The 24091-nt window shown below is 39.3% G+C and overlaps 1 protein-coding gene across 2 annotated transcripts in view; it reads left to right on the forward strand.

The window, feature by feature from the left end:
* Positions 1 to 4571: 4571 nt before the first annotated feature.
* NFKB1 (nuclear factor kappa B subunit 1) overlaps positions 4572 to 24091 on the forward strand; it is a 121668-nt gene continuing 102148 nt past the window's right edge. For both annotated transcript variants that reach the window (XM_082653173.1, XM_082653174.1), the window contains exon 1: positions 4572 to 4694. The gene's annotated coding sequence lies outside the window, so the exon portion shown is untranslated. The remainder of the gene's footprint in view (positions 4695 to 24091) is intronic.

Raw genomic sequence — 24091 nt, forward strand, 5'->3', positions numbered from 1 at the left:
AACTTGGTCAGTGCTTCACACACCTTATCTCATTTGGCCCTTACAATACCACTATGAGGTGGGGCGTAATTATCATCCTATCTTACAGGTGAGAAAAAGGAGGCTTGAAACAATTATATCTAGGGTCACACAGCTACTCAGGGAAGAACAAGAGTGAATTATTTTCTGCAAAGGGCACAATCGGATACTGGCTTCAAATTTGAAGGTAGCACCTGATTCCATAGCTCGAGAGCTTAACCACCAGGCAATACTGCAAGCACCATTATATCTCTCCCTACCTATGCCTAAGTATTTGACTATACCTCCATGAAAGCATTTACTGTACTCTGCCTAGCACTATAATTACAAGCACTTCTTTGAGTTTTGCGAACTCTTTGATGGCAGTGATGGTAGTGCATAAATATCATTTGAGCTGATAGAAAAGATGCTAGTATCTCTAAGACCAGTGACATTCTTCTTTGAAATTTCTTGTCTCCATTTCAGTGTGTCTCCATTGTCAAGGGAATACAATTCTGGATTCTCTATACAGTCTTAAGAGGAAGATGATTTCTTTGCACTCTCCTGTTGGTTTTACTCTTGGTGATATAATCCACTATACAAATCACTTTTGTCCTGGCTATTACATAAGAGGTCATTCTTCCCAGCTTTATCTCCTTTTTCTTTTGTACCCACTTTTATAGGCTAATGGAGTGCTTTTCCAATAAGACCTGCTAACTGCGCAAGCACAAGATAGAACATGACAAGTACTTTAATAGAGGTGTAATGCAACACTTTGCTATCAGTAGGGAGAGATGCCACAAGGATGAGTGTCTGCCCCAGTGGTCAACAGTGTGAGCATTTTATGTCACTTAAGCCTATGAGGAAATTAATTTCAAGTCCTTTTTCTTAGAATAACTATTTACATTTGCATAGGCCTTTTACATTCTTTATCTCCCCTTTGTCTCTAGAGCTTCGTGAGGTAGAGTTGTCATAATGTAAAATACATGTTATTATTGTATATATACATGTAACAACACATATGTTGTTACATGTATATTATATAGCCATGTCTTAGTTTGTTAATTTGGGCTGCTATAACAAAATACCACAGACTGGGTGGCTGATAAACAACAGAAATTTATTTCTCACAGTTCTGGAGGTTGAAAGTCTGAGATCAGAGTGCCAGCATGGTCTGGTGAGGGCCCTCTTCCCAGCTGCAGACTTTTTGCTGTGTCCTCACGTGGCAGAAGGGAGGAGCTAGCTCTCTGGAGTCTCTTTTATAAAGACACTTATCCAAATTATGAGGGCTCTGCCCTCATGACCTATTCAGCTCCTAAAGGACCACCCTCGTAACACCATCACTTCAGGGATTAGGATTTAAAAATATGACTTTGAGGGGGACGCAAACATTCAGACCGTAGCAACACAACATATATAATGTAAAGCATTATATAAAGCTAGTATACAGCTTATTATATAATATACACTATAATGTTATGCTTATTGTATAGGTGACAAAACTGAAGTTCATATAAACTTGGCAAAAGTTACACAGATAATTCAAGGCAAAGCCAGGACTCTAAGTCAAGTATGATTTCAAGTCTAGTGAAGTCTTTCCATTTCATCTTGGCTCCCACAGCCAAGAGCTGTGACCTGGGTGTTTCTAAGCATGTTGAGCAAGTTGTGCCCTTTACAGAAATACAGTTCACTCCTGTTCTATCCCCAAGATAGGTCTTAGAGTTTGTAAGGCTCAGATATATGAGTCTGTATTTTTGAATACTCTTTACACACTATATAACTTCTCATTGTTGACGTGTACACTATATAGATCTCAACCTCAGAATTCTCTTGACGCCAACATTTCCAATACGCAGCTTTATGAGAAGAGAAATTCATGTGATTTCAAAGATTTAGTGACAAATACAACACATCTTGCCCTTTCCACAATCTTGATGACTGAAATTCCAGAGGCATTTTTTCTGTTGTGTTCTGATAGTGGCAAATGCCCTCTGACACCTGAGGGTAGGTGAATTTGTAAGAAACATTCCTGAAAGCAGGTATGTATATGTATAGGGTGTAGAAAAAGTATTGGGAAACAAAGCGGGAGTACAGGAAGGATAACTGGTGAGCCAAAAAGAGTAGATGGAGGGCTTTTATAGTTTTGTCTACTGTAGTGCATTGAATTGTGTCCCCCAAAATGATATGTTCAAGTCCTTACCCCAGATACCTATGAACATGACCTTATTTGGAAATAGATTCTTTACAGATGTAGTCAAGCTAAGATGAGATCATACTGGATTATGGTGGGCTCTAAATCCAAAGACTCCTGTCCTTAAAATGGAGAAAGGAGAGGGGGATTTGGATACAGAGACACAGAGGAGACACAGGAAGGAAGGCCGCGTGAAGACACAGGCAGAAATTGGAGCGATGCAGCTAAAGCCAAGGAACATCAAGGATTGCCAGGAGTCACCAGAAGCTAGGAGGAGGCAAGGAAGGAGTCTTCCCTAGAACCCTCAGAGGGAGCCTGGCCCTGCCAACAACTTGATCTCTGACTTCTGGCCTCCAGAACTGTTAAGAGAATAAATTCCGGTTGTTTTAAGCCACCCAGTTTGTGGTAATTTCTAGCAGCAGCCCTAGAAAACTAAAACAGCTGCGTAATAGACCACCCCCTCTGCCCACCTCAATTTTAAGTTCAATGTACGGGATAATTTTGAATTTGAAATTTAATCCTTTTAAGTAATTAACACTCTTCAATTTTTGTTCCCATAATATGTCACACTGACTCTTCTCTTCTAACAATACTGTCTATTGATTCTTTCAGCGATGGGCTACCAGCCCATGCAGAATGAACTGTGTGAATGTTCACACTTACCCCATAAGGAAAAAGAAGACTATTCCCCTAACACTTTGTTATTTCATGACAGAGGCAGAAATCACTTCTTATAAACTATATATTAATCTACTAAAAACACAATATTGGCACAATTTCTAATAATGTCCCATAAATAATAACACAGGGTTTCTAAAAAGTCATTGTCTTCAGTCTTTGTAAATCCCCTGAATTCCAGCTGTTTAACCAGCCCCTGGGAGCTAAATGAAATGGCTTGAAGGAAGATTGTTGGTTGCTCCCAAAGTCACTGCAGAGATTCACCCCAGACCGAAACAAATGGATCTCGACTCCTCTGCTGAAAACTCCACCAAGAGGATTCTTATAACCCGAGGAGGGAGGGGGCATGGCAAGGAGTGGGCACGAAGGGAATATTGCTACGGGCAATCTAATGCCATAGCAACCCTGCCTGGTGAATCGGTGATTCCTGATGTTTTAAAGTTCAATTTAAACAGTTATCACTGAATTCAGTAGTGAGATAATTAGCACTAAAATATCTATTTCAGCTCTGGTTTCTTGTTTGGGGAACTAATCTACCCCAAGGTATTCCCTGCCCCGCCTAGCACAGTGCCTGGCATGTAAAGAAGCTCAAATGCTAGTGACTGGTGATCTGCGGGTTCTAGCAGCGGTCTCTCCAGAAGAAAACAAATTCCCACCTGCTGGGTCAGTATTTCTTTCCGAGCTGTGAACCAAAACCATTGCTACCAGCATTCTCATAAAGGCCTGACAATGCCCTGTAAATGAAAGTTCTGAAGAACTGTCAAAACCAGATTTGAGACCTCACCCCAAACCGGTAGACGTTCAGACTTCCCTGGACAGAAGTCAGTTATGCTACAGACATTCCACTTTAATCTGTAAAGAGATTTGAGAGTAACTGAGAGCACTTAAATGCAATATACAGATGAGACTTATTTTTACACACAGCATGCCTGGCTCCATGCCGACCCATCATCCCCTCTGGATGCTTGGGCCTGTCCTTCGGGGCTCTGGACCCGCTGACTCTCACAGCCTCACGGCCGACGCCTCCGCGCCGCCTGCTTCCCATCAAGAGTCGGCTCCGCGGGCGCTTCCAGGGGGCGTCTCCGTCCGCCGCTGCCCTCGGGGCTCCCGGAGCGGCGGCGGAGGAGCGGGCGCCCCGCGGGGGACGCCGGCGTCCAGGGCGCCGAACGTGCCCCCTTCGCCTGCGCCCAGCAGCGGCTCCGAGGGGTGGGTGCGGAGCTGGCCGGCGAGGCCGGGCCGGGGGCGCAAGGCACCCCCCCACCAGGCGTGCGGGCTTCCCCCACCCCCGGCGGCGACCCCACCTCCCGCCCCCGCGGCGTGCGCGCGTGTGTCCGTCTGTCTGTCTTCTCTCTCGACGTCAGTGGGAATTTCCAGCCAGGAAGTGAGAGAGTGAGCGAGAGAGAAAGAGAGAGAAGTGCACCAGCGAGCCGGGGCAGGAAGAGGAGGTTTCGCCACCGGAGCGGCCCGGCGACGCGCCGACAGCTTCCCCTGCTCTTCCCGTCGGTCGGGCCTCTCGCCGCCGCCCTCCGCCAGCGTCCCGCCGCCAGCCTCACTCGAGAGCCCGGGGCAGCCCAGGCCGGAGCCGCCGCGGCCGGGAAGGCGGCGACGCCGTGGTCCCGCAGCCGCGCGCCCGGCGTTACCTCCGCCCGCGCTGCGGCCATGGCGCGGCGCTGACTGGCCCGGCGAGACCGCGCGCCCGCCCGGACTCGATCCGACCCGCTCCGGCTCCGGCCGGCCGCCGCCTCTTCCTTCCTCGGCCCCCAGGCCCGCGCCGCCCCGGAGCGGGAGCCACAGGCGCAAGGAGGCCGAGCGCGGACCCGCCAGCAGGGTAAGCCAGACTCGGGCAAGCGGGGGCCCCGCCGGCGAAGTGCGGCCCGACTCCCGCCACCCACCCGCCCCGCACCCCGTCCGGCCCCGCTCGGACTTCCTCATTCCTGCGCTAACCGCTCGGCTAGACCGGAGGACGAGGTTGACAGTAGCGGAGAGGCGCATGGGCTCTGCGCGAGGGGGGAAAGGCACCTCCGGACTAAGCACGGGCCGGTCGGCCGGAGGGCCGCGGCTGCCCGCCCGGGCCGTTCTTTCTCCCCCTTCCCTCCGCCGGGCGGGAACGCGGCGCGGAGGGGAACTCGCGCAAACTTATTTTATCCCCATCTCCCCTTCCTCTGCCGGGGGGTCGGGGCTTGAGGGATGAGGGGCGCTTGGGCGCGGAGGAGTGAGGGGAAGGTGGTTGGTGCAGTGCAGAAGCAGATTTCACCTAAGGGCGTTCCACGAAATGAAAGCAGAAGTGCATGTCAGTCCTCTGGGCTGGGAAAGCCCTCCCCAGCTCCCCAAGATTGAACTGGACAGCCTTATTCCTGGTCTCCTACCTCCAGAAGAAACCCCCCACTTCACGCACACACACACACGCACACACACACACACACCCCAACCAGGACAGGATATGCTCACCTACTATAGGACCTGTACCTTAGTTTTCAAAAGATAAGGAGGGCCTGGTACTGATCCTACAGGGCCTGCCTGGCGTTTGAGAGCGAAATTACCCACTTAGAACACTTTTTAGACACCCTGATTATGTAAAACAGTTGGACAGCTGTACCATGTGTTGTGCATGACCTCTTAAACAAAAATGATATAAACAAAGCCTATCGTGACATTTTAAAATAATAAATTTAAAAAATATATGAGCTTCCATATGCATTTTTGATAAAGTAGTCAAAATATCATCTTCTGCTTCTTCAGAACTTGTTGGTAGACGTGCTGTTCTGAGCAGAGAGATGACTGCTGTAGAAAGTGTATCTGGAAATGCAGGGTAGTTTAACCAATAGAGTAAATATTCATATTATGCTCTTCTGGTGTGTAGGTTGAACAGGAATCACATTATCAGGAGTGGTGTGTAAGAGTCAATGGCTACATAAAATTTCTCATTAATTTACTGTAGTAAATTAGGAAATTTGTACGAAGATTGGTTGATTGCTTGGCTTTGATTATCAAGATTTAAGCGGTTTTCATGGACTTTGCTAAGTCGGGTTTTTCAGTATTGCAGGTAACTAAATAACTATATTTAACTTAAAGATTTTGTTATAAAGCCCATAATCTGAGAGAATGACTGTATTACTAAACCATTTAATGGCTCTGGCATAGAAATGTTCTTCTACAGACTGGTGATCTTTGGTAAACACTAAAGCTTAGGATCAAGATGTTCAGTGCTTATTTTTCTAGCAAAATACCTCAATTGAATACACCTGAGTAGTTTAAATTGCATTCCTGTTGCTAAAACTTTAAATGGGAATCTGATTAAAATAAAGCCCTCAGCTGAAGCATGCTGTTTTCCTGATTTTAATGTTGTGCTTTCTAGAGATGAATCCTTTTACTGTTTGAGGCACTAAAGAAGTTATGTAAATAACTTAAAGCAGAGTATTTTTTTGAGCTTCTGCACTTGAGAAGACAGGAAATAAAAAGATTAATTTATCATGTAATTAAATTGCTAAAGTGAGAAGAGCACGTATGATCAATGGAAACATGAGCTCTCCTGAACTTACTCATCCACATTGATACCTGCAACTCCTCAAAGCCCTCTGGAGCTTATTTAGATAAAATGTCTTCCTGGGCCACAGCCTACTGGACTGAAATACTGCTTGCCGTGAATAGAAAACCACTTCTAACCTTGTTTGAAAGACTTTTTAAAGGAAGTTCTATATAATCCAATTAGGGATTGGTGGTGATTTGAAAATCTGTTTGTTTTGAACTTTCAATTTTATCTTGTGTTCTGCAGTTGGCATTCACATGGGCTGAGTAAACGCCCGGTTTTCAAACCCCGTTAGTAAATACTGGAGTATATGTACAAAAATAGTTGTTCCCCTTTGTAAGCGCTCCTTTGATCTTTGCACTTCCTTCTTCTACCTTTTAAACAGTATCATCTGTAATGACTGACTTGCACTTGGTAAAAGTTCAATTAGTCTGAAATAGAATTTTAGATTTAGAGATCACAGCCCTCACATTTCTCTTGTCACTTTCCTTGGAACAAATTGGCACTAGTTGAGAAACTAATATTTACGCAGGTTGTTTTTACCACAGCTTTCAGACTTCCAGATAATTGATGAAGTAAGTGACTACCTGGACTTTCAGGGATTGCTCACTGTGGTAGATGGAAGGTCTTTATAAGGAATTGGCAGCCACAGGAATCTTGGACTATCATTCAATCAGCAAGCCCTTATTTTTTACCTAATTTATGAGAGGTATTCCCCTGTTCAGAAGAGGTGAAAGTTCTGGCTTCTGGGGGAAGTGGTTACTTCATAACCTTCAATTAGTTTGAACTTGGGAGAAATAAGAACAGTAGTTGACATTTTAAAACAATAAATTAAAAAAATGATATCTGCGTTTCTATATAGATTTTTAATAAAGTAGTCAAAATATCTTTTTCTTTTTTAGAACCTATTAGTAGAAGTGCTGTTCTGAGCATAGAAATGACTGCAGCAGAAAATGTATCTGGAAATGCAGAGTAGTTTAACCAATAAGAATAGATATTCAGGTTATGCTCTTCTAGTCTACAGATTGAACAGCAATCACATTAACAGGAGTGGATATATAGGAATCAATGGCTATGCAAAATTTCTCATTAATTTCCCTTACTTTTAGTAGGAAGGTTGTTTCGTTTGGCTGATTGGTTTTCTGTTTATAATATGAATCATACAAGGTGGCATGATTGTTTTATGTTTTAAGAAGAGAAGGAGGAGGAGAAGGAACAGAATTTTCGTGCTGGGGGCCACTTTTAGATGTGCTGCTCCTACATCTACATTTATGTCTGATCAGAGTTAATTGACAGCTGCTTCTTGGTGACCAGCAAACCATACTGAAGCAATTGACCCTGCTTTCTGAGAATGACTTCTCATTTGCTCTCTTGTATCTCCCATAAATACTGAATTCCCCTACAGTGTTCTTGGAGGTGAGCAGGTAAATCATGAGAAGCGTACATACCCCTTTGAGTTGACCCTGTCACTGCTTAGGAGACCTTAAGGGTTTTAAAGATAGAGGCATTCATTCATCTTCAGAGAGGAAAGTTGGGACTTGTGACATAGTTTAGCAAATCAGTTTGGCTCCTTGAGCATTTTTTTTTAATCAAAAAAGATTAATATTTGCAACCAGATAATCTGGTAGAGTTAATAATTAGGGTAATATTACCAAGACACTTATCTTTGCAATATTTCATTAATGAGTATCCAGTGCTTCACTGTTAGATGAAGAAGTAGCATTCTTTTCTCAATGATGACTTTGTTTCATACCTTTGGTCTCTGTTGTTTTAGAGAGGATTCCTGGGTGCAAATTAATACGCTTTCATATTTTCAGGTGAGGCTGGTAGACCTACCCTTGAATATCAGCTAATAGTTTAGAAACTAAGTTGTGAAATGAAATCTCACTGCTTCACTATAAAAAATTTAAACCCTAACAGTTTTACACAAAAGTGATATAAAGTGTGATTTGTTAAAGAGTATAGACTCTTCAAGAGTGTAGATTATGGATGAAAATATTTGTTAAACTTACAATATTAATCATGAAAATATTGTATTTAAACATTTTATCATCGCATTTTAAAATTTAAAAAGAAATCAATTCATTGTTATTCTTTTATATTTTTTGCAGTAATAGATTTAATTATCAGTAGTACAAGTTTCATCTGCTTTGATTTGTTGCCTGTTTTTGAAATTAGAATAATGAAACGGATGGCTTAATTCCCTATTACAAATTGGCTTATTACTGTTCATTTACATTTCACCATTAGGCCAAAAATCTTATAACCAGCTTTTATTCTGACCCATACTTTTGACAGATATTAATGAATTTAATCTATAGGTGATTTCTTTAAGCTGTGAAAAAAATTCTGGCTGATGGAGCCTGACTGATGCTGCAAGCACTGCTTTGTAATCCAAAGATTGTTAAAGCCTATCTAAATGAATCAATCAAAAAGTAAAACCAAAATATTTTATGACATCCGGAATAAAATACTTATGACCTATAAAAAATTGGGGGGAAAAGGTTATAGCTGGAAAACCTCAGGAACCAGCAGGCAACATTTACTATACTTTCTGCCTTCATACTGTAATGATTTTGCAACACTGTAAAACCTGGGGCCTCATCACAGGAGGGTTTTGTTCATTATTTCTCATTTGTAGCATTTTCAGAAAATTTTCCTTGGAACTCTGAATCTAACCATTTATTCTCTGTGGACACAATTTATGAAATGAAATATACCATCTACACTAGAAAAAGGTACAATGCCAACACTCCCAGGCCTGGTATTATACCTTCAGGGAGAGTCAGAACCATTTTACTGAAAACTCCTAACTTCAGTCCACTCAGCTTTGGACTTAATTAATTCTGGTTCTGACCCTGACCTCTCTTCAAATCACTTAACAAACACACATTCAAGTTTTAAAAATTAATTTTAAAAGTTGTTTACAAATACATATATGTATAATTTTTGTTGTTGCCAACAAACTGAGGAAGAAAATAAATGTTTACTTATATAACAAGTACATTGTAAAGCTGTCATTGTTGAAAAGTAACCTGAAAAGTGAATAGCAGCAGTGTTTGTTAGTTAGAATAATAAAATAATCCAAGTACTCTGCATATAGCTTCCCTGTGAGAAGATTTGGAGAGAACAGATAAATTTTGCTGTGTTCCATTACATAATCAGCTCAGTCTATAGCTTCTGGGCATAAACGAAAACACAGAGCTCTAATGTTGTCCCAGTCTTCACTGTGTGAATCACAAAATGTATGGACCATTCAAACATTTCATACTGGAAAATAAAGCTTTGGATTTTTCTTAGATTTAAGCCTTTTGATATATGAGGCTCACTAGCATTTGTACATGAGATTTTCTTTTTTTGCTAACTTGAATTAAACTACAAAACCTACATAAAGTTAAGCACACCTCTATAGGGAGAGCTTAATTAACATTAAATAAATAACTTGATTGCTATAATGAATTTTGTTTGTCAAAATAGTTATTTTACAAAATTATCATTTTTATTATTTATTGTGTGGTTTTACTAAACATATCACAGTATATTTCAGTGTCAGGGCATACGTATCCTTCATTTTTATCTCCAGAAATCAATTCTAATAATATTAAGCTTGAAAAAAGAAAAATTAAAAGTGATGACAAATTCCTTAATCAATCTACCTCTTCATCGGTTCTGGGTTCAAGCCTGCAATTCATTTAAATAGTGAAAATAAATTGCTTAATTGTCCTAGAAAATATGCCTTCCAAGACAAGAATTTTAGGAATGGAGAGAATGACTATTTTTTTTTTTTTTTTTAGTGTTTTAACATGAATCCCTGACTTATGTTTTATTGATGTTTGAAGAACTTTATCTACCAGTTCTTAACTTAGGTATAGGTTTATTTTCTAAGATATAACCATTTATTGGTGTTTGATCATTAAGACTTGATTTATAAAGTGTATTTTTCTTTTAAATGGGGGCTAGGTGTGGTTGTGAGGTCAGAGGAAAAGAATCCCTAAAAAGTTACAGCATCTAGTATAATGCTCTCTGAATAATATAAGCACCTGTATGATTTATAAAGTTACAGACAATGTGGAAGGATGGAAGGAGTATGAATGGCTGTTCATATAGAGGACATTTAAAGTAGAAAGGAAGAAACATGAAGGTAAAGAATAAAAGTTAAAGTTAATGTTGAAAACTGTGGCCAAAACAAAGGATAATGAAAGTATAGATAAAGTTTTAGTGGAGAGTTCTCTATAAAATCAGATCTTGAACTTTATTTTTGACTTAAATGTGGAAAAGAAAAATAATCTAGAAAGTAAATCAGAATTCCAGAGAAAAGGATAAATTCTGTATATCATAGATGAGAAGAGGAGGGTCATAATGAAAAGAGTGAGAGGTTGTCCTTGAATAGAACTGTTTTGTAGACATTTCACTGTGGCTTATCCTACTTTTTCTTTTTTTTAACTTTTTATCTTTTTAAAAAAATTAATTAATTTATTTATTTTGGCTGTGCTGGGTCTTCATTTCTGTGCGAGGGCTTTCTCTGGTTGCAGCGAGCGGGGGCTACTCTTCATCGCGGTGCGCGGGCCTCTCACTGTCGCGGGCTCTCCTGTTGCGGAGCACAAGTTCCAGACGCGCAGGCTTAGTAGCTGTGGCCCACGGGCCCAGCTGCTCAGCAGCATGTGGGATCTTCCCAGACCAGGGCTCGAACCCGTGTCCCCTGCATTGGCAGGCAGATTCTCAACCACTGCGCCACCAGGGAAGCCCTATCCTACTTTTGATTAATTGAAATCAATAGTCATTTCCCCCACATTCTTAAGTCAGTTGTGTTAAGCAGACCTCAGTACACTTGGGAAATTATAAAATCAAAAGCGTGGTATCTGATAACAGTTAAATACACTTCCTTGCTCTCTTGCTATATCATAGCATTTATTTGATATAATGTCTTTATGGTTTCTCCATGTGTTTACCCAGTTTCCCGTTTTAGACATTTAACTAAATTTAACAAGCACACCTTGGAAGATTTTAATACTTCCTATTTTAAAACATTGCCTTAACAGTCATTTACTTTGAAGTGCTTTTTTATGATGGGCAGGGAAAGTATCCTATTTCTCTTGAAAAGTCTAACATAATAGCCAAATAGGAATTAATCCAAGTTGAAATAGATGGATGACTGGAGAGGGGGGCAGTTTTGCTGTACGTACTAAATATGTGTTAAACTGAAAACAGTAATTTTATTGCTGAGGCACTTAAGTATCATTACATGGATGTCCCCGTCAGTATGCCAATATCAAATTTATCATCATTCCCACCCACCAAATTGCTCCTCCCAGCACATTTAGGGGATACAGTTGTTAGCCCACTGTGGTCCATTCAGTAGGTTTCCCATGCCAGAAATCTAGAAACCCATTCTTCATGCATACTCACTTATCTCCTCCAGTCCATCACCAAATTCTATCAATTCAGCCTCCTCTCATCTCCAGCATTCATCCCCCTCTCATCTCCAGCATTCATCCCTTCCTCACTGAATTTCCAGCTTTCATGTTTTTCATTTGCTCCTGATGCATAATCTCCTGCTTCTATTCCATCCTTCATTCCAGCATAAAAGTCAGCTTTCTGAAGTGAAGATCTGCTCATATCACGATCTTTATATTTCTGAAATGTCTCCATTGTCGTTACAAGCTGATTCCTGCACACCTCGCCCCCACCCTTGCTCCTCACCCATCCCCTATTTCTCAAGTCATCCATATCAATTTTCAGTTCCTATCTGCCCTATTTTCTCACTTTGAATGCCTCTGCATATGCATTCCCTGTGTGAGGAGTGTGCTCTCCTTCCTAGCCATTGTGCTGACTACTCAGCCTTCAGGCATGGTGTACACATCACCATTTCTCTGTCCCTCCTCTATCCATTCTCCCTGACCTCCCCATAAAGATTTATGTGCTCCCAGTCCATGGGCTCTTGACTTCTTATGCTTTCTAGACAGAAAATATCTTGAGGGGAGGAATTTTATCTTATTTTTATCAGCACAGCACCCAGTAAGTTTGCCAAATGAATAAGTAAATAACTAGACAGAATATTGATAGACTGCTATTGATTAAGCTGTGTGACTCTGGGCAAGTTAATTAACTTCTCTGGGTCTCATTTTCTCTCTTAAAAAAAATGAGACAGACTAAATGAGCATCTCCCTCTAAAATTATTTGTTTCTTTGATATAATAGTGTTATTTGGAAGACTCCAGATTTTCTTGCCATGTTGAGATAGGTCAACTTAAGGAAAATTCGTGTAAGAAAGTACAAAGACAGTTCTTGATTATCAATATGATAAGATGAGGAACTGTCCATTTTTGGATTATGAGTTATCATTTATGGTCCCAGTCTAGCTTCTTTCTGACGTCAGGTGTTTCTGGGGTTGCATCTTTTCATAATTAATTATTCTCTACTATGAACTCATGTTCATACCTCCGAAGCAATTTAAGGCACACATGATACAGAAATTGAATATAAAATTCAGTATTTTGATTGTAAATTGCTTCAAGGTCTCACTGATTATAACTATATTTGGAGGAAGAAGATAGGGAAGTGGTAGTCTTATGAGCTGAATCCTCATCTGTCATAGCAAGAACACAATGTCTAAATTGATCAATTAAGAAAAAAGATATAAACATAGTATTTAAGGATATGAAAAGAACCCCCAGGAAAACCAAAAAGAGAAAGTTAAGAGTGTTAAAAAGTTGATCACTCGGAAAAGCAGGATTGGAGTTGGGAGGTGGTGTGGGGAACCTTTGCTTTTTATATAAGCTGTTCTACTTTTGCATAGTAGGATTTTTTTTTAACCGTTAATTTATTTGAATACATGTTGAGTCCTTCCTATGTGCCAGGTTCTAGACACTGGGAATACAGTGCTGAACAAGACAGAAATCCACAATTTCATGGAGCTTATTAGATCATTTAATGTTTTCAGTTTAAAATATTTTTTTCTTATATTAGCCTTTTTAAAATTGAAGAATCACATAACCAAAAAAGGACACAAATCGTGAGATTATGGCTTTAATGAATTATCTCAAAGTGAACACACTTAACATTAAATAGAACGTAACCAGCACACCAAAAGCCCCCTTTCTGCCCCTTCTTAGTCAAGATTCCTACCCTTCAGTCTCATTTAAAAGGTTTCACTAATGACTCTTGGATTACGTAAATGTTGGTTCCGTGACTCATATTTGTCCGCGTAACAATCAAGAGTTGACTGAATGAATTCATTACTTCAAGGTGCTAATAATGAGCTTTACACAAGTAGGCACTAACTCTCCTCTTGTTAAAAGCCCTAAGGGCAGCTTATCTCAGATTTTCCTCACCGAACAAAATATGTAAGTGAAAATATTTAAAAATTAAATTTTGACATTAATTTGTCATTTATGAGTTTGAGTAGATATTTTGCTTATTGCCGAGCAGTTAAGATCAGTGACAAAGAGACACGGGAGAAAGAAGTATTCAGACCTTACCAGACATAGAGGAGAGGGTGGTTCACCCTTTTTCCTTCTCACTTTATATTGGGTTGGCCAAAAGGTTCATTCGTTTTTTTCTGTAAGATGGCTCTAGTAGCACTTAGTTATCTTTATTTTCATTTGAAACAATTTTGTTAGATTGTATGTGACAGCTGTCATATCAGCGTGCATGTAAAAAAAGACATCAAAATTGGTGACTTTTTTTTTTAATTTATTTATTTTTGGCTGCATTGCGTCTTCGTTGCTGCGCGCGGGCTTCTCATTGTGGTGGCTTCTCTTGTTGTGGAGCACAGGCTCTAGAACACAGGCTCAGCAGTTGTGGCACACGGGCTTAGCTGCTCCACTGCATGTGGGATCTTCCCAGACCAGGGCTCGAACCCGTGTACCCTGTATTGGCAGGCGGATTCTTAACCACTGCGCCTCCAAGGAAGCCCCAAATTGGTGAATTTTTGTGTAGCCATTTTAATATTGAAGATGGAAAGAAAAAAGCAACATTTTCGGCCTGTTATGCTTTATTATTTCAAGAAAGGTAAAAATGCAATTGAAACAAAAAAAAGATTCGTGAAGTATATGGAGAAGGTGCTGTGACTGATCGAACACGTCAAAAGTGGTTTGCGAAGTTTCGTGCTGGACAATGCTCTGTGGTCGGGTAGACCAGTTGAAGTTGATAGCGATCAAATCGAGACATTAATCGAGAACAATCAACGTTATACCACGCGGAAGATAGCTGACCTACTCAAAATATCCAAATCAAGTGTTGAAAATCATTTGCACCAGCTTGGTTATGTTAATCGCTTTGATGTTTGGGTTCCACGTAAGGTAAGTGGAAAAAAACCTCTTGACCATATTTCCGCATGCGATTCTCTTCTTAAACGTAATGAAAACGTTCCATTTTTAAAACAAATTGTGATGGGCGATGACAAGTCTATACTGTACAATAATGTGGAATGGAAGAGGTCGTGGGGCAAATGAAATGAACACCACCAACCACACCAAAGGCAGGTCTTCATCCAGAGAAGGTGAAGTTGTGTATATGGTGGGATTGGAAGGGAGTCCTCTATTATGAGCCCCTTCTGGAAAACCAAACGATTAATTCCAACAAGTACTGCTCCCAGTTAGACCAACTGAAAGCAGCACTTGGCAAAAAAGCATCTGGAATTAGTCAACAGAAAACACACAATCTTCCATCAGGATAACGCAAGACTGCATGTTTCTTTGATGACCAGGCAAAAACTGTTACAGCGTGGCCGGGAAGTTCTGATTCATCGCCGTATTCACCAGACATTACACCTTCGGATTTCCATTTATTTCGGTCTTTACAAAATTCTCTTAATGGAAAAAATTTCAATTCCCTGGAAGACTGTAAAAGGCACAGGATCAGTTCTTTGCTCAAAAAGAGAAAAAGTTTTGGGAAGATGGAATTATGAAGCTGCCTGAAAAATGACAGAAGATAATGGAACAAAAGGGTGAATACATTGCTTGGTAAAGTTCTTGGTGCAAATGAAAAATGTGTCTTATTTTACTTAAAAACCGAAGGCACTTTTTGGCCAACCCAATACATTGACATCTGCATATATTGAAGGGTTTATCTATAGGCATGGTCATTGTGAAAAGGCCTTCATATCTAGATTAAGGACTGAACGGTCCTCTGTATAAGGCCTAATTTTGATGCTTGCAAATTATTATTTATGTGTGTGTGTAATCGGAAGCTTGTTGTGATTCTTTCTTAAAGGAAACCATTTTCTCCCTCCAGGCCAGTTGTCACCACATACGTAGAACCAAGTATTGCTGGTCCACATGATGAATCCTTTTCTCTTAAAACATAAAGGATATATTTTTATTGATATTGTAGAATTAGTAAAAATGAAAATCCATACTAAAGTCATCATATTCAGATTTAAGAGAATGTGATCAGTTTCTCTATGTTTGATCAAAAGAATATTAATCTCTTGGGAAATCCCTGCTGTCCAGTAGTTAGGGCTCCGCGCTTCCATTGCAAGGGGCACGGGTTTGATCCCTGGTGGGGGAACTAAGATCCTGCATGCCATGCAGCACGGCCAAAAAAAAAAAAAAAAGGAATATTAATCTCTAATTCATAATCCACGAGGTCTCCTCCTCCTCAATCTGAAAATACAAATACTCCAAATTGGTCCTCAAGACAAAGGTCAGACATGAAATTAAAATTTGGTCATACTCTTTTTTTATTACGACTTTATTTTTTTAGAGCAGTTTAAGGTTCACAGCAAAATTGAGGGGAAAGTACAGAGATTTACCGTATACTCCCTCCCCGACACATGCATAGTCTCCCCCGTTATCAGTGTTCCCCGACCGCAACAGTGTGTTTGCTGCAATGGATGAACTGACATTGACACATCATAATCACCCAAAATCCAGAGTTTACACTGCAGTTCATTCTTGGTGGTGTGCATTCTGTGGGTTTAGACAAATGTATAATTACATGTATCCATCGTTATGGTTATCATACAAGAGTATATTTAACTGCCCTAAAAGGCCTCTGTGCTGTGCGTATTCATACATCCTCCCCCACCATCGTACTCTAGTTTTAGGGAGGAAGAAATCTGTAGAAGTAGAAATGTGGAAGCAAAAAGTTCAGAACAAGGTCCAGTAAGTCAAATCCCTTTTGAATGCCACCTTAGTGAAAGACCTCAAACTTTGAGTAGGTGTATTGAATTGGTTTTTATATGGAAATGGAAGGCAGCAATCTCCCCACGAGTGACTCAGTTCTAACATGTAAAGCTTTAGCCAATTTACTATAAATCTTTAGAGAACTTTTATAGATATGCAAATTTATATTCACCAGATTTTATCCTACTGTAGTGTAAACAAAAAGAAATGTTACTTAGAATGGAATCTGCCATTTGATATACATGACAATTATAATATGGTTAGAAAATGTCCAAAATATTTTTTGATCCTATAAATTTCAGTCATCTGTGATTAAGAAAACACCACAGGCAAAGATTTGTTTCTTATAGAAAGCATTAGAATGCATCCTAATCACTTCTCTTAAAAAATCCTTGCCCCCCATGGTTACAATGGACAAGGTACAGCAAGAATTTAGATGCTTCTTTCATACAGGGTAATGAAGTTATATTTACTATGTTTGTTGATTCTAAAGGCACACACCCAGTTTAACACATGACTTAATCATATATGTTTGAGGATTTTCTAGGTATCTTTCTAGTCTTGGTTTTTAATTTCATTGTGTTTGGATAATATATTTTATATGTTTTCACTTCTTTGAAATTTATTGAGACTTGTTTTGTGGTCCAACATATAGTCTATCTTGGTGAGTGTTCCATGTGCACTTGAAAAGAATGTGTAGTCTGCAATCACTGGTGCAATGTTCTGTATATGCACTTAGGTTAATTTGGCTGATGGTGTTGTTCCTTAATTTTCTGTGAAAATTACTGATGTTCTCTTGATTTGCTTTTATCAGTTATGGAGAGAAGAGTGTTAAAAGTCTTAACTATAGTTGTGGCTATTTCTGCTTCCTTTAGTTCTGCCACTTTTTACTTCATGCATCTTGAAGCTCTGTTAACATATACATACACATTACGATCATTATTTCTCCATGATGATTTGACCCTTCATTCTTATGAAATGTTCCCGTTTGTCCCTGGTAATCGTTCTTCTCTTGAAGTGTACTGTATATGATATTTTAGTATAGCCTGCTTTCTTATATTTAGTATTTCCATGGTGTAACTGGTATAACTTCCCATCTTTATACTTTGAGACTATCTCAGTCTTTAATATTAAAGTGTAATTCTCATGAAAAGCATATACCTGAGTCTTGCTTTTGTGTCCAGTCTGACCATCTCTACTTTTTTATAGGTGACTTTAGTCTATTTCTATTTCATGTAATTATTGATATGGTTGGGTTTAAGCCTACTATCTTGGTAATTGTTATCCATTTGTGCCCTCTGTTCTTTATTCATTTTTTCCTCCTTTCCTGCCATCTGTTGAATAAACCAAGTTTACTTTTTAAATTCCATTTTATGTCCTTCGTCGGCTACTTTTTTAAGTGGTTGCTCTAGGGATTATAATATGCATCCTTGAGTCTACCATGAATTAATACCGTAACATGTCATATATAGTGTGAGAATTCGATAGTGTTTTACTTCCATTTGTCCTCTTCCCTTCCTCTGTGTTGTTATTGTTATACAGTTTACTTCTGCATAGGTTATAAACCCCAAAATTTATTGTAATGTTTCTCTTGAATAACAAACAAGAAAAAAGTCTTATACTTACCCACATATTCATCACCTCTGGTGTTTATTATTCTTCCATGTAGGTCCAAGTTTCTATCTAGTATCATTTCCCTTCAGCGTGGAGAACTTTCTTTAACATATCTTTTAGCAGACCTGCTGACTACACATTCTCTCAGCTCTTGTCTATTTGAAAAATGTCCATTTCACTTTTTATTTTTAAAGGATATTTTTGCTGAATATAGAATTGTTCACTGATTCAGTTTTTTCCATTCAGCACTTGCATCATTGTTTCTGATGAGAAGTCAGCTATCATACTTATCATTGTTTCCCCTTGTCCCTGGGTGCTTTTAGGATTTTTTTCTTTTTCTTATTAGTTTTTCACAGTATGGCTGTAATATGGCTAACTGTGGTTTTGTTTGTGTTTATCCAGCATGGGGTTCTTTGAGATTCTTGGGTCATGGGTTGATTTTTTTTTTTAATCAAGTTTGGAAAATTCTCCACCATTATTTCTTCAAATATTTTTTCTCTCTTCTCCCTCTTTCTGGGATTCTAAATTATACATGTGTTAAGACCACTTCATGTTGTCTCATAAGTCACTGAAGGTGTCTTAATTTCTTTATGCCTTTTTTCTCTGTGCTTCACTTGAATAGTTTTTATTGGCCATTATTCAAGTTTATTGATCCTTTCTTCCCCATTGCTCAATATGTTAATAAGTACACCTAGTGAAATTTCATTTCAGTCTAGAATTTTCCATTGGTTATTTTTCTTTTTTAATAGTTTTCTTTTCTCTGCTGAGATCTCCTATCTGTTTATCCCTTATATCCATATTTCCTTTTACAATCGTGAACATGTTACTATTGGCAGTTTTAAAGGTACTGGCTGCTCATTTCATCATTTGTGTCATATTTCTTCTTCTGAGTCACATTTTTCTACTTCTTTGCATGTTTTGTCATTTTGTGTTGCACATTGTGAATACCCCATTGTAGAGAGTATGGATCTTTGTTTTCTGTTAAAGACTGTTGAATTTTGTGGTAACGGGCAATAAATTTATTGGTGGATCACCTGGTTTTATTAAGATGAGTTTAGAGTAGCCCTTATTCTAGGGTATATCCTTTACTCCCATTGCATGGTCTTCTGAGGTCACAACTGAATGTTAAGATTGTTAAGTGACGTCTCTTCACCCTAGATGATTAGAACTTCAGTGTCTCTCAGAAGTTCCGGGAACTTCTGGAATCTCAGTTCAGCTTATCATTGTTCCCCCTTGTCCCTGGATCTGGATCCCCAGCAGCTATTTTCTAGTAGGCTCTGCAGAATCTTGTCCTGCACTAGCACAGTTTTATATTTGGCCAGTGCCCGGAAGTGACCCCTCTGGAGATTTATGAGCCTCTTTCTCTGTGTATCTCTCCTTTCTGATACTCTCCCCTGTGAGATTGCTGCTCTCTATTTGGGCTCTACGTCCTTGTGTCATAGTTTGGAACGTGCCCTCAGTCAAAAAGTGAGTTTGGAACACACCTCAAGTATTTCCATTCTCTTATGGTATACAGCCTTATACTGTCTCTTGTCCAGTGTCTTAAATTATTGCTTCAAGTATTTTGTATAGCTTTACATTTGAGTATGGCAATGGGGCAAGTTCAATAATTGTTAGTGTCATGACTGAAACCAAAAGTCCACATTTGAACAAATCTGGAATTGTACTGTTTCTTACCATTAATGCAAAGGTAATTTTTTTAAAGTACTTATTTACTAATTTCGCGATTCAAAGAAGTAAAACTCTATTATATTTAGGCATCTATATCCAGTTAAAAAGATGATAAATATATAAAGTTAAATTGCAGTAGAACAGTATGTTGTTCAGTGTGCAGTCATCGATACACAGAAGTATTATAGCCCTTATGTGGACTATAAAGCTGCAGGTTACAGAGGAAATATAGGGTTTCTTGGCAAATGTTGGATTTCAGTAGAGGCTTGAGGACTGGGTAATATTTAAGTAGAAAGGTGGCATTTTAGGATGCAGGGCATACTGTGAACAAATACACAAGATGCAAATGAGCAAGGCATTTTTGAATGATCAGTCTGCCTGTTGTAGAAGGTTTTGGTTAGGATGTAGTATTAGGACATAGTGGAAAGCCCTCAACCACTCAGCATATTATATGATAAGCATCACCTATTAAGTATTAAGAGCCTATTAAGGTGATGCTTATAGTACAATATGGTGAACGGTTGAGGGCTTTCGACTTGGTCTTGTAAGTAATGTGGCAATGATGTGAAAGAGGCTTAAGGAAGAAGAAATACCACAGTAAAGGAGAACAGTATGGAGGCTATCATTGTTATTCAGAGGTAAGGCAATGAATGTTTAACTAGGGTGTAACAGTGAAAGGAAAGTGCAAAGGAGGGGCAGATACAAGAAATAATACAAAGAAAAAAATCAACAGAAATTGATTATTGACTGGATGGGTGTGAAATAAGCAGAGGGAAAAGGAGAAAATGTTGAAGTTTTGGCTCTGAGTACAGGAGAGAATGATATATTGGCAAAACCTGGAAAGTCAGGAATGGGGCCCATTGCCATAGGAGTGATGAATTTGGTGTTAGATAGTAGGGAGTTGAAAGGATTAAAAACATTATTGTTTTATAATGGTATCACTGCTTAAAGCTAGCAGCAATTCATTAATATTTATATTTTGAAGGTTTTAACAGTGCTAATTTTATTTCTGTTTATACCATGGTGGTTTTGCCTCTTGTCCTTCTTTCTTTTGTTCCGCTGGAAACTGAATAGGCCAATAAAGTAAAAATGAGTACAAAGAGTGTTCTAAATAGGACCCTAACAAAGAAAGTGTAATTATTGAATCACCAAGATGTCTAACACATTCCCCACATACCTGCCATTTCCCATGACACTTACCGTGTTGCATTGTTTTTGCCTGTCTTCCTACTTACTAAACTGTTGCATTAGTTAGCTTTTGGCTACATAAAAAAATCACCACAAAGCTAACTAAGAAACAAACATTTGTTATTTCTCCCAGTTGGGGAGGCTGTCTAGGTCATCTGGTCTCGCCTGGCTCTGGGGATCTCTGAAGTCTTTCGGCTGCTTAGCTGGTGCTGTGTGGTCCAGGGGACCCTCTGCTAGGACTTCCCCTCACTGCACCATGTGGCCTCTCATCCTCCAGTGGGCTGGCCCAGGCTTATTCACATGGCAGCTGTGTTCCAAGAGAACAGAATGGTTGGTCATTGCAAGGCCTCTTGAAATCTGCATTTAAAACTCACCCTTCTACCTCACTGTGTTGGTCAGAGTAAGTTACAGCCCTGCCGAGATTCAAGGGATGGAGAAATAGATTTTTCCTCTTGTCAGGTGGAGTTGCAAAGAATTTTTGGCCATTGCTTTCAGTCTGCCACAACTGTTAGCTCTGTGAGTACAGGTACTGCTTCACTCTTGTGTACTTTGGTATCTTTGGTAACTGACACATAGTAGTTTCAATATTTTTTTTAATGAATGACTAAATTAATGAAAGCATTCAAGGAGCATTTCAATATACCTTAATTTTAAATATGTACTACGTACTTTTATCATACCATTAGTGAGTGTGGTGTTTTCTGTGGGCAGCTTTCAGAGAGAATCTCTTTATTCTCTTTCTATCCTTTGAACTTGATCAATGGAGACATCTAAAACAAAACAAAACGAAAAGCAACTACCACTTGCATTAACATTGTTTCGTATTTTTAACTTCACATTTGGTTGTCTCAGGAAGGACTCCCTTAAGTTTTGTGTACTGTCACAGTGCTGTTCTGCTTTTCAGGGTGTGCTATGGGTAGACTACCTCCAGCCTGAACATTCAGGAGACCTAGAGCAAAGATGCTGTATTAAAATAAAGTTGTGAGTCCAGAAGGAAAATCAATTCTGCCTCTTAGACAAGTGATATTCAAATCATAGTCCGTGGAGTCAGAGCAGCCAGCATTACTCTTATCAACCTGAGCGAATGGCTGCTTCTCTCTAAACCTCAGTGTTCTCAGGAATATTGTGAGAATTAACTGAAATATATGAAGCACTATCTCTAATTCCTTACTCATGGGAGGTAGTCAGTAAAGTTTAGTTCTTTCTCCATGTGAACCAGCATACTATCATGACACTGTGGCATGCAACTGGGTTTCTCATCCTTGGCACTAATGACATTTGGGGTCGGATATTTCTTTACTGTGAGGGGCCATCCTGTGCATTATAGGATGTTTAGCAGCATTTCTGTTCTCTACGCACTAGATGCCAGTAGGACCACCTGCGGGTTGTGACAGATGAAAATGTCTCCAGACATTGCCAAATGTCCCTGGAGGCAAAATGCAAACATTTTATTCAGCAGTGATAAGGGTTAGGATAGGGAGGGAATGTGGCAGTGTGTCAGTAAATGTGTAGGACGGGGAAGAAAAATACTTGATTCTTCTCAGAGTGCCTATACTCTTACTGCCTATTATTCCCGTAATTTATTATAAACATAATGTTTACGGTGCTACCTAATAAAATGGCTAACACTTGCTATGTATCCCTAACTGTGCTAGTAAGCTTTGCATGCCGTAATAGTTGAATGTTGTTAGATTGGTATTCCATTGTAAACAGGGACCTTATCTTATACCAGCTCCAAGCACAATGCATTTGTACTTATTAGGTAGCTATTCTATGTGTTAATTGGTCATATTGTACCCAACTCAAAAAATAGGGAGCTGAGGGCTTCCCTGGTGGCGCAGTGGTTGGGAGTCCACCTGCCGATGCAGGGGACACGGGTTCGTGCCCCGGTCCGGGAGGATCCCACATGCCGCGGAGCGGCTGGGCCCGTGAGCCATGGCTGCTGAGCCTGAGCGTCCGGACCCTGTGCTTCGCAACGGGAGAGGCCACAGCACTGAGAGGCCCGCGTACCAAAAATAAAAAAAAAAATAGGGAGCTGAAAATGGATGGAGGAGTGGAAAAACATAAAAAATGAGTTTATACAAATCTAAACATGGTAGGACACAAATATTCATTCTTTTTCAAAAACTTTAAAAAATCAGCTCTTCTGAGAAAAGTAACTAAATCACCATTAACTTTACTTTTCTTTCATCACTAAGTCAGTATATCATCAGAAAGATGTAAATAAATAGCCACTTTAACGTTAATTTTTTTTTCTATTTATTACGAAGAGGATTCCAGTAGTGCTTAGAAGTTTTTGATTCATTCATACTTTATGTTTTCTTCACTGTATATCATTAACCGTTAAAGATGTCAGAGTTAAACTTTAAATTCAGGACAGTGTTTGATTTTCTCTTTTTTTTCTATTAAAAAATATATTTCCAATTACATAATTAAGTTAGAAAATTAAAACAGAAATTTATAACTTAGGGAGTAAAAGTCCCTGGATGTGAATTATTATTTTTAGCAGTTACATAACATATAACTATGAATGTAGCATAATTATAATTAAATAATCTCCTATCAAAGGACTTTTAGACTCTTTCCAGTTTTTTGCTGCAGTGAATATTCTTGTACTTATTTTTTTGCACACTTGCTCATGTAATTCTTTAGTACAAATTCCTGGAAGTGGAATTGCAGAGTCAATAGACACTCTTTATTTGAATGTTTTATATTATATGTAGTACACATACAATGTTTCACATATGTAGTGCATAAACCTTACAGCATGTTTCCTCCAAAAAATTCCTCTGTGGAAAGAAACTCCAGTATATTCTTTCTCTTTATTTATTATCCAACAGAGAGATGGTAATAAGTCACTCTTTTTCTTGTAATTTCATCCAAGATGAGGTACTAAAATTACACCTAAGTGATGTCCATTGTGGCTGAAAATAAACTTGAAAATGGAGACACTTGATCTCTCTGATTCCCAACTCTATTCTCTAGATGGTACCTAAAATTCTGTTTTTCAAACTGCAGGTCGTGACCCATTAGTGGCTCATGAAATCATTTTAATGGATTTTAATGGTAGTTGTTTTTTTTAATGAAATCTAATAGAATA

The sequence above is a fragment of the Grampus griseus genome, assembly GCF_964374135.1.
Source record: "Grampus griseus genome assembly, chromosome: 4".
Lineage (NCBI taxonomy): Eukaryota > Metazoa > Chordata > Mammalia > Artiodactyla > Delphinidae > Grampus > Grampus griseus.